The sequence below is a fragment of the Thamnophis elegans genome, chromosome 5 (genome assembly GCF_009769535.1).
Source record: "Thamnophis elegans isolate rThaEle1 chromosome 5, rThaEle1.pri, whole genome shotgun sequence".
NCBI classification, from domain to species: Eukaryota; Metazoa; Chordata; class Lepidosauria; order Squamata; family Colubridae; genus Thamnophis; species Thamnophis elegans.
Window position 1 is genome coordinate 63,246,732 of NC_045545.1, and position 12,411 is coordinate 63,259,142.

At 39.8% G+C, this 12,411-nt stretch overlaps 1 protein-coding gene across 1 annotated transcript in view; it reads right to left on the reverse strand.

The window, feature by feature from the left end:
- Window positions 1–12,411, reverse strand: part of NAV1 (neuron navigator 1) — a 216,730-nt gene that overhangs the window by 53,131 nt on the left and 151,188 nt on the right.

Below are 12,411 nucleotides of genomic sequence, written 5' to 3' on the forward strand. Positions count from 1 at the left end.
GGCCAAAGAGCTCGTGCTCTGGATCAGTGTGTTTCTTCCACAAATATTGGATTTCAGTTGCAATAATTCCCAGCTGCCAAATTATAATGAGTTGGGATTATAGGAGTTAGTCCAACACATCTGGAAGACATGACACTAAGGAAGGCCATTACAGACTATTTTATTTATAGATTCATTGGACCTTAGCACTCCTTTACTAACTTAGCTAACTAAGGTAGGGCAAACAATGCTAAGTGGATAGCTAGTTTCCATTATTTCCACTGATCATCTAGGAGGAGCAAAGATTATTCAAAATGCCAACACACACACACAAAACTAATAAGCCAAATTTAATCTGGTTTGATTATATTGCAATAATTATCATTGTACTTTAATCACTAATGCAGACAGAAAATATAGAGAAATTCTATCTAAAAATGAGAAATGGCAAGGGGAGAAAGATGATGAGGAACTATTGCCAACCTTTCCACATGGGACAAGGAATTCATGAACACCCTGAACAGGAAGAAGCTTCTTTCCAGCTCGGAGAGGCTGACAGGAGCAGGTGCTTGGGGGAAGGAAAAGCAATGTGTCTGTTTGTTTATCCCACTAAAAGGCTTCATTCATCTCTTCTGGGTTTTACACATTAAACTCCAAGATGATTAGCCCAGATGCATTCAAATAACTACCCATGTCTGAGCTTCTCTTTAAAAAGGCAAGCTTTCCAAACATGCCCATGTGTCCTGTATGAAAAGGGCTAATTATCAAAGGGTTTAATTACTTGGTTATATGGGTCTCTATTTAACATACAATATTGAGAGAGAAAAAACAATCTGATCACATTAGACAGCACACTTTTTATGTATGAATGAAACTATCACGGGTCCAAACCTACAAGTTTGAATTGCACTTCTCAATCATTATGTTCAGCTCTCTGTTCAACCATTCAACAGATGGTGAATTCTTGAGGGTGGGAGGATATTTCTAAATCAGGAGTCAGTGTAATGATTTGTTTTTATTTTTTTTAAAAAAATAGCAAACAATTTATAAACAGAACAAAAGGGAAATAATCCCACCATTTACAAAGAACAAATGTGGTAAAATGTTGTTCCAGATGTTTTTGAAATGTACTGATATAACATGCTCAATAAAGTCCACTAATTTATCTTCTTTACCGGAAATAAAATTTACTGATTCAATTTTATTTTACAGTGAAATCTTGACTTAGCAGACCTTAATACAATGGACTTTGAATGAAATAGATGAGATTCTGATTGCATTTGCATCATTTTATACCATGTGTCTATTTCCTCTACAATGCAAAAAGTACACCTTGATGCAAATAATGTAGATTATGCCAGTTGCATGATGACAGGATAGATCTAAACTGTAATTAGTTTTGCTTAGTTTAACTTCTAGTTATGGACTAAAACTATAGCTTAATGTAATCTGTTAACATAGTTGTAGTGATAAGCTAAAGTTTTTTGCTAAGTATTTTGTAGGAAATAGCCATTAAAGCTTATTCAACAAAACATGGTTAAACAGACTTAGCTTTAATGTACTATATCATGGATGTCAAATTTGCCATGTCATGTTGATGTCATGTGATGTATCATAATGTTTTTGCCTTGACATAACTGGGGTGGGCATGGCCTATGTATGATGCATCTGGCCCATGGGCCACCAGTTTGGCTGTAATATGAAGCCAACTTTTGATTTGGGGACTGCATGAAAATAGAGGTAGCTTCTCAAATTGGTGCGTATCCCACTCTTAGAAACTAATAACTACCATTTCTCACCAAGATTCAGTCTTAAATAGTTCAGTTAAATATATGCTCTATGTACATTGATTATTATTAGTGAATCAAATTTGAATTATACAGAATCATCACAAAAAATGTCTTGGGTGTATTAATGGGGATTCTTCTGTTGAGCTGTATTATTCCAATAAGGTTAAAAATTAATGGAGGTTTAACTCTTTTGTCCAACTGTTGGCATAAAGATGAAGTCTGTAAATATCCCTGTAAAAATGGGGGTCATTCTAGATTAATTTTATTTCCCTCTCTCTAATCACATAGTGGGTAGAAGTTGGGAGACGGAGGATGAGGAGTGAGTAAGCCTCTAATTCTATTGATAGAAATGCCAACACTGATTAGGCAAGGGCAACATTGATAACATATTGTTTTGCTTTAACAGTTTAAAAGGAACAGGAAGTGATAGTTTATCAAACATATGGCAGCTTGGAAGCCATCAAAGATGGTCATTCCTGATTGACTAGGGCATCTGTGTGCTCAAAGTGCATAGAGCAATTTCTCTCAGATAATAGGCAACTGGTTCAGCTGCATCACACAACGCTACTTAGGGGCTCTAGGTCAGACAGAAATTCAGTAGATAAAGAATTGCCCATAACTGACTGCATTTATGCCCTGGGGAAAGCTGTACCAGTAATTTGTAGTTCACTTAGCTATTGCTATAAACATTGTGTTTCGAAATTTAAACAGACATATGCAACCATAGCTAACATAGGGGTGGGCGGGAGATAGTCGAAATAACTTTTAACAATTCATGGATAGTTCAGAATAAAATATCAAACAAACCCATTTAGGTTTAGGTTTAGGTTTTATTCAACTTGTATGCCGCCCTATTTCCAAGGGACTCAGGGCAGCTAACAAAATCAAGGGGTGGGGGGGAACAATACAAAAGGGAAGGCAACAGAAACAGACAACAATACAAAACAATTTGGTTAAGAATTCAACCTTTCCTTCACTCACAGATCCCAACTCTACAAACCTATTTTGTTTTCTAAGTTTTTTCCCCAAGGATTTAAATAAATAATAAATAAATAAATAGTCCAAGGACAATTGGGCAACTGTCTATAAATATTTTGCTACAGAATTTGTCCTCCATAAACATAACATGTGATGGTGAGAGGACTAGCTTGAATAACATCTCCTTAACATGGTACTTTTATACAGAAAAAGTAATAATAAAGATTATTGTTCCATAAATCTTTCGCTGGTTCTCTTGTAGTTATCAGATCATTCCTGCTTCTGTTTGCTGCCTTTGTCTGACCTTGTTCTGGAATGGGGTTTCAGCCAGGGAAGTTGGCACAATCCAATCTTTCAACATCTGATGCAAACTGGACCACCTGGATTAACATGCATATTATTATCTGGGAAGATTTCACACTTCCCTGAAGCTTCCTGTGCAAAAATGTTATCAAACTGTGAATAAAACTGTCTATATAAATTATGTCTAAATAATTGAGAGTATAGTACTAGCTGTTTAGGTCATGCTTAAATATAAACTGGTGTAGATTTTTTTAAAAATCATTGAATTGATCATAGATTAGAGACTGTTATAAACATCCGTGAAATAATGTTCATTCACATTGGAAAAGATGACAACCGGAACCTGAATAAAGTTTCACCTTTTAAACTTTGACTAAGCTGTCCAATTGTAGCTTGAACTATTCATGCTTATTTGCAAGGACTCATCCCTAGATGCCACTTTGACTCTCTTCCTCAGGCAACAAATAAGTCTTGTTCATGAATATGCATGTTAAAACAGCTGAGCAGTAGGGACTAGGACTGAAGTGGTAGCAATAATTTAATTTACTTGCTCTTTAAGTTCTTTCATGTTTATAGCCTAAGAAACCAATATTCTAATAAATACTCAGTGTAGAAAATAAGGGGTACATTCTGAAAATTAAACAATCTGTAGGCCTTCTTTAATCCAGATTCTCAAGAACAAAACTCCTATGGATATCATCCCTAACCAAAATAAAGTGTGACATAAATGTTTTGTAGCTTTCTAACCCAGTAGTCCTCAACCTCTGGTCAGAGAATGATACCAGGCGGTGACCCATTGGGAACCAGTCCGCACAAGTGGCTGGCGAGCTCGCAAAACTTCATTTGCAGGATCTAGGTCAGTGTTTTTCAACCTTTTTTGTGCAAAGGCACACTTTTTTCATGAAAAAATCACGAGGCACACCACCATTAGAAAATGTTAAAAAAAATTAACTCTGTGCCTATATTGACTATATATAAAGTAATTCAAGGCCCTAGAAGACAGAAAGGAGGACCCAAGCAGTGGGGGGGGAGGGGAGGGTCCCCTGCCCGGTCAGCTTGGAAGGATCTTTCCCTGCCCAGTGAAGGTTGAAGGGGCTGCAGGAAGGGCCAAAGTAACATCCACGAAGCTGATCACTCCAATCAGGGACAGGGAGCGGCACCTTTGTCCCATCCTGAGAAAGCCCCTGGCAGCCCGGGCTGCCTCTGGGTTCCCCTCCTCCAGGGAAGGGAGCATTGGTGACGGGCAGGTGGCTGCCCGGGGCAGTCTTGGAGAGCGAAGGTGAGGACCTCCTTTGTCCAAACGGGGATCTCTCTTCCGCTACCCACACTGCCAGTGGTCAGCCTCTACCCCCCCCCAGCCCGCTTCCCTCCCTTTCTTTGGGTCGGGCCGTTGGAAGGGGCGGGTTGGGCTGAGCCAGGCGGCGGACGAGACTCCTTTCTCAGCCGCGCAGGGCTCCTGGCGGACCCTGGCCCCGCGGGACTGCAGTCCCCTTGGACGTTTGAGGACAAGAGGGGCGCTTTGGCCCTGGTAGTGGTCCTTCGTTTATTCCCTGGAGCCGTCGGCCGGGCTGGGCATCTTCGGCTTGAAGCCAGCGAGAGGGCCCCTGTGCCCCAGCGGAGGGCAGGCGGGCTGTGGGCTCCTGGTCCCCACATCAGTTTGCCTCAGTTGGCGCGGCTCCAGGGTCGCTGCCCGTCAAGCGGGACATCAGGTCGCGCGCCGCCCCTTTTGCTCCAATTCGGGGCATACTGTTCTGTCGAGGCTTGCGGCGAGGTGGCGCTCGAAACCTGCCACCGGCCCCGAACGGAATGCGCCGCACGAAATGTCTCCCCCGCAGCTCCGGCTGTCCAGGAGGGCGGCCGGTCGGACCCAGCGCGGGCTCACGTACAGCGCGGCAGCGGGAGCGAGCAGGTGGGCGGTGATGGCGGGTGGGGGGGTCTCCAGCCCCAGAGGCGCTCGCGGGGCAGAGCAGCATCCCAGGCGCACCGCACGCCCCGCCCGAGCCACACGGTAGTTGGCCGGCGTGGAGGAGAGAGCCAGCGGGGCGAGAAGACAGGAAGGAGCTTTCGGGGCCAGCCAGTTAGACCCACCGCTATGGGCGCATGCATGGGACGTCAGTGACGTCCCTGTGTGCGCTACCTCCCCGGTCCCCGCGTTTTTAAAGTAAACGCGGGGCCGCAGGGACTTAATAGAGGCATCCCTGTGTCCCGAAAGCAACTTTCGGGATACAGAGATGTCCCGAGGCAAAAACACCCGGTGGGTGTTTTTCCCACGGCACACCTTACACTATGTCACGGCACACTAGTGTGCCGCGGCACAGTGGTTGAAAAACACTGATCTAGGTTGCACATACAAAATTATCCCTACTCCCTGCCGCCACTGCTGCTGCTGCTGATCCATGCAGTCAGAAAAGTTGGGGACTGCTGCTATAACAGGCATCGCTGCTAAATCACATAGCTGGGCAAATTTACTCTATCCCAAATTTTAAAGATTTGTTCTCAGAGTTATAGACCCTACCATAAAAATGATTTAATATTGTATATCAAGAGTTTTAACTTTTTTGCATTTATGAAGTATAAGTATATAAGTATAATCTTTATTGTCATTGTACTTAAGTACAACAAAATTGGTTTTAACCTCACTGGTGCAAAATTATAGCAGAAACAAAAAAAAGAAAGAGAAAAAACACTAGCGTGTGCATGGACTCATTGTAGTTGTATTTAAAAGTCTGACACCCCAAGGATAGAAACTACCTTTAAACTTATTTGTTCGACTGGCTATACTTTGATGTCTTCTGCCCGATGGTAGAAGTGCAATGAGACACTGACCAGGGTGTGAATGAAGTGACTTATCTATAAATATGTTTTTGCAAAAATTGTTTTTGATTATTTGAGTTTTATTCAGCTGGGTGAGTCCATGCACTCTGGGGTTCATCTGCCCATTAATTAAACAATGCCATCTTGCAGGATGTAACAAGCATTTCTGCTCTCCTGAAATTCCTGTCCTCTTCTTCCAAGTAATTGGTATGGCCTAGCCTTAGGACATTCAGAAGACTACTTTACACCTGGTTGTTCTCTTGGAACTCATGGCAGGGTGATTGTGGAGCTCCCTTTTGTTCTTGTTTTGTTTTAGTCTTGTTCTGAATATTACATACATACATACATAGATATACTGTACATACATACATACATATTCCCCTAGCTAAGTATTCAGGAGTTCAGGAATCAATCAATAAACAAATAGTTTTTTAAAAAGAAAACCTAATAAATAAGAGATTTGAGCCCTTCCTCACACTTTCATTATATATTCTGTTTTGTATTACACTGGGTTGTATAACCCAGCCTATAATCTCTTAATAAAACCAAGTGTCAGTCCTAAAACAGATGAACACATGGTTATAAAGAAACTCTTAATACATAATATATAGTGGCAGGAATGACTTTCAACAAAACTTGATCTAGGAACTTTTGTCAAATTGGCTCTGTGGTTTTCTCATACTCCAGCTTCTGTAATGTAATTAATGGAAGAGAATCTTGCTGATAATACCCTAGCAGACCATGTGTAAAAGCCCATCTTTTAATCTGTCAATCAAGTCACCTCAAGTAAAGAATGTTGCTCAGTCCTGCATTGATCTAAAGCTCTAGGCTAGAATGGCAGCTACCACTTATGCCCAAAGTCCATCTTCACAGCAACCCATGGAATAAACTCCTTCCAACAGAATAAGCAGTGCCTGTTTTCAGGTCACTGCTTCACTAAGTCAATAATAGCCCGGAAAACATTTTAACAAGTCTAGAAGAGGTATTGGGCATAATAATGATAGTGAGATTTGAGCACAATTGTCCTGAATAATAAAGGATAAGGAAAACAAGATCATAAACTACAAATTATTACCTCCTCTTTAGTATTTTAATGTGAGGAACAATGTCAAACAATGCAATGAGAAATCCCATGGCTGCAGGCCAATTTAGGAAGATAGATAAAGAAGGGAATGCCAAACCACAGCTTCTGATTGCCAAAAATAGATGCAGCCACTAAAGTAAAATAGATGACACACCTAGCAACCCTGGTTAAGCAACACTGGATGTCACAGGGACTTGGATAGGACACTAATAAAAAAGACCAAGATAGAGTGTGAGGAGGGAAAAAGCACAAAAGAGGACAAGTCATCCTGTGTTTTTGTCCATGAAGTCAAGTTCAACTCAAAAGAAACTTTAATTCTTAACTGGAAAAAACATTGAAGCTCCAGGGTTAATACTCAACAATGAGCAAATGTACTGTAGAACTAATATAATCTTGATTTTTTTTCTGAACTACCATTCCTAAACAGTAATTTCCATTTATAGTATATTCCTATATTGTACACGTCTGATATGGCTATAATTTTCTCTGAATATTCCTATGAATAATTGAGGAACACACACATTCTTTCAGTATAAGCAGAATAATATTTTCCTAGAATAAAAAATAAACAAAAAGGTGCTAAATTTACTACTAGGTAACATCATATTTCCAAATGTTTAAATCTCTTGTTGGATTGTTTAGTACCTAATAGGTACATAGGTAGAAAGCTATGGCAAATCTAGACAGCCTATTAAAATGCAGAGACATCACCATGCCAACAAAAGTGTGTAGAGTCAAGGCTATGGTTTCCCCAGCTGCAATGTATGGCTGTCAAAGTTGGACCATAAGAAAGGCATTAAGAATTAGGGCATTTGAACTATGGTGCTAGAGAAGACTCCTGCGAGTCCCTTGGACTGCAAGGAGAACAAAACAGTCAGTCCTAAAGGGATCAACCCTGACTGCTCCTTAGAAAGCCAGATCCTGAAGATGAAACTCAAATACTTTGGTCATCTAATGAGAAGGAAGGACTCACTGGAGAAGAGCCTAATGCTGGGAAAAATTGATGGCAAAAGAAGAAGGGGACTACAGAGAATGAGGTGGCTGGATGAAGTCACAGAAGCAGTAGGTGTGAGCTTAAATGGACTCTAGAGGATGATAGAGGACAAGAGTCCTCTATCATCCTCTAGAGGGTCGCAATGGGTTGGACACAATTTCACAACTAACAACAAGGTATGTAGGACAGCTGAAAAAACTCTATTCTATTGATGAAAGAAATATCAGGAGAAGCAAGTCTGACTATATAAAATCCATTCCTTTAAATTAAACAACAAATAAAATAGCCCAAAATATATTAAGATAATTTCATCCTCCATTTGGCTGTGATGCAGTATGTGCTGGTTCCAGAGAGAGAGGAATCATATCATTTTATGATGTGTGTTGTTGTGCACTCTCCCTCACCAAAGCCAGATAAAAAGCGGGGTTGTCAGGCAGCCAGCTTGGATAGTCTGTTGAACAGTATACTGTTTGTATCTGAACCAACAACTGCACAAACATATGGAGGGGATGACCCTCTCTCCACTGGGAAAATCACCAACACTAACAAGTCTTCCAGTTTGTGAAGGTTCTTGTTTTCAAACTCAGCCTGTTTGGAGCAAAGAAAGAAAGTGGCGGTAGAGGTTATAAAACGGGGTGAAAAGGACAGAACAAAAATATGCCTTTGTGGTTCAAAAGACCAGCTTAGCTATTGCTTAAAACAGGAATTAGCTTTGCATGTCTTGGGACCAGATTTGTTAGGTGTTAGATTTCTAGTGACGTCCACAAAAGTGGAGATTAGTCAATACAACTAAATGCAGCCCATGTTTGCAATTAATTCTAACATATAATTTACACTCATTTTGAGAATTATAGGTCTTATATGTCAGTATTTTTCAAAGTAGGCAACTTTAAGATGTGTGGACTCCAAGTTTAGAATTTCTCAGCCAGCTGAAAAATACTGTTATATATTGACTCTATAGATATTAGTAGAGTCACTATTTATGCTATGTAATGCTATTTAAAGGTAAAGGTTCCCCTCGCACATATGTGCCAGTCATTCCAGACTCCAGGGACAGTGCTCATCTCCGTTTCAAAGCCAAAGAGCCAGGGCTGTTTGAAGACGTCTCTGTGGTCACGTGGCCAGCATGACTAAACGCCGAAAGCACAATGAATGCTGTTACCTTCCCACCAGTTGGTTCCTATTTTTTCTACTTGCATTTTTATATATTTTCGAACTGCTAGGTTGGCAGAAGCTGGAACGGGAGCTCACTGTTACACGGCGTTAGGGATTCGAACTGCCAACCTTTCTGATTGACAAGCTCAGCAACTTAGCCACTGAGACACCGTGTCCCTATATTTAAATATATTTAAAAAGCATTCAGGAATAATAGGGATGCCTCATGGTAGTGGTGCAACCGACTGCCACAAAAGGATAGGAAAGAAATCATTTCTATTTCTATTTGCTTTTTCTTCTTCTGAGGACTCTGAAATTTTCTTAACTACATTGAGCTCCTTCAGGGCCAGAATTTGGTAAGGTAGTTTCAGGTGTCTGCTGACACCAGCAATTCCCATGCTGCTTTCACACATGCACTCTAGTCATTGTACATCATCATCATCAAAATGGAATTATCACAGAACACACTGATACAAAATAGTTCCCCTCCACTATTTATGCTTTTTTTAAAAATAAACATTTTTAGATGGAAAGGGATATATAATTCTTACTTATGCATGAACTACAATATAACATGGGAAAAACTGAAGAAATATTATCCACAATCTTATTGAATATGGAATTACACTGAGAATATTAGCCTAAACAAGATAAAAAATGGACTCGACTGAAAATATATATTATGCTTTCAGACACTGACTCTGTTCAGAAAGTTAAGAAGATTAAGAAAGCAAAGGTTTGATTTGGCTATCTCTCAGTGTCCAAAACTGATCCAAGGAGCAAAATTCAAGTCCTTTTCTCTTAGAGACCAAACTGAAATTGGAAAGGAAAATTGGAGAGGAGATAAAAGATTAGGTTAACCATGGGTGGTAAAACAAGGGATTGGCAGTTATTTATTTAGAAGGCTGTACAATGGTTCTCTAATTTCTGTTCCCTACAGATGACTTCAAAAATGAAGGCTCCTATTTTTTCACTTTGCTGTGGTCTGCACTAAAGGAAATCTATGTATCATCTCCAACAGCTGAAAGCATTCAGACTAAGATGACATCTCATCTCTGTAAAGGGCTGAAATTCATTAGAATTTGCAGTAGTTATGCCTGGCCTTAAGCCATACATAACTGTGGTTTGTGCTTAAACTCTATTTAAATTGACTCATTGATGCTCCTGAACATAACAACATTGAGAAAATTTGTTTTAAGCACCACATCAAATTCTGGAGGGTTGCATACAAGGCAGTGAATTGAGAAGGATCAAAAGGTTTGGCAGGTTGAAAGCCAGAGGTACTAACTAGGATTCTAAAGACAAGATGTGGCTCTTAACAAGCACTCAAGTTATTTTGGCAACTCATCATGGAGTACAAAACTCCTCTTCTTTCTTATTTGCATCCTTCCCTTGACCTCACAATCACTCTAATGAGGGGAGTCAGCCGTCTGCTCATTACATGTCTGTGGTTTGAAGCAGTTCTGAATAAGCCAAGCTAATCTAGCCAACAAATCCCATGGCTGCAAAGAGAGAGGAAGCTCATGAAAAAAGAGTTTATGGGTGAGAGCAAGCAAAGGGGGATGTGAGAACTAATTTCCTGAGTGGCAAGAACTCCAAAGATTAACCTCCATTGCTGTGAGGAATCTATGTTTAGACATGGTGAATTGTTAGCTCTTTGGCAAAACCTCTCCAGATCTTAACTCCCTAAAGCTTTCTACAATTTGCATAAACATGCAGGATTTGATACAGTACAGTTTTCATTTAACAAAAACAAAGCAAAGCAAAACAACAAAATCCCAAAGCTCTTTCACACAAAGGAGAAAATGCTAAATATTGCATGTATACACGGAAATAAGATTTTCTAGAAGGCTGGGGGCATTTTATCAATTTGACCATCTAGTGTACTTGTGTATTATTCTTGTCTTCTTAGTTATCAGGTCCTGTGGATGGGAAATGCAGACTCAGGGGCATCACATTTAATATGACCGTAAGGATTTCTTTTTCCTGTGCTGAGTGAATCCAGATGGCTAAGGAATTAGAAAAAGCCAAGACTTGATATGTGGCCCTGTATCTTTCCTTATGTTAATCCTAAATATAATTCTCATAGCAGCTTAACCCCACCTCCCCAAAAAAGGACAGCATTACACAGTCCATGTAAGTCTAGAATGGATCAAATCTGTTTTTAATTTAATTTATCTTAAAAATATATCCTACCCTCAATATTTCTACTCCATGGACAGCTAACAAGTAATAACAATAAACTGAAAAAAGAACCAAAACGTCAACTTAAAACGTATTGTAAAAGCAGATACTGTGCAGTAAAAATAACAACAGAAAATAAATTGAAAATCTGTTTTAAATGGCTAGAAAAAGAACCCCAACCATCAAGAACAAAGAAAAAAGAGCAAGCTCCAGAGATTTGCTGAATATAAAAATATGAAAGATGAAGTGTCTCAAGTGAAATACTTTTCTGCAAAACTCTCATGGTGGAGATTGCACTTATTCAAGTTCTACAAGGAAGTGAAAGGATCTTCTATTTTTCTTTCACTTTACAAAACTCAGCATCGTTACAACATCATTGGGTATACTGAAGAGCAGAGGCCTCCTTTTAGCAATAGGAATAGCACTTGGACTTATATACTGCTCCATAGTGCTTTACAGCACCTTCTGAGCGATTTACAAATGTCAATATAGTGGATCTCATTTTACTGACCTAGGAAGGATGGAAGGTTGAATCACCTTGAATTGGTCAGGCTCGAACTCCTGACAGTAGGCAGAGTTAGCCTGCAATATTGCATTCTAACCACTGTGCCACCATCCACCTCCTTCCACGCTTCCTAAATAAACGTGACACAAACATTTGCTGGATGTGAAATCTGATTCCATAAACAAATTGTTACATGGAATAATTATACATTATATGTGCATGTCATGCATAAAAATACTTTATCTAATATCTTCAATAAAGTAACAAAATTGGGTCACTATAGCACCATTCTTACTACTAATTAAAATAGAGCAATTACTGGGATGTCGAGGACAGAATTCCCTGCACTTCTTATCTGTTACAAGACAGACTGGCATATACCATACTCATTTGACTTGGATCCCTGTACAACTGTCTGTTAAACTTCACATAAGATGAAGGCCACTATTCCATTTCCATGTCTATACAGATTCTCAGTCATCCAGGTCATGGTTGTCCCAAAGGTGCTTTTTCAAGAGGCAACTGGACTTTCTCTTTTTTTTCATTGAAAAGGTTTTTATTTTCCATTTTTTCATTTTCATACACTCACATATATACTGTGCATAGCCGGGGCCATACAACATTA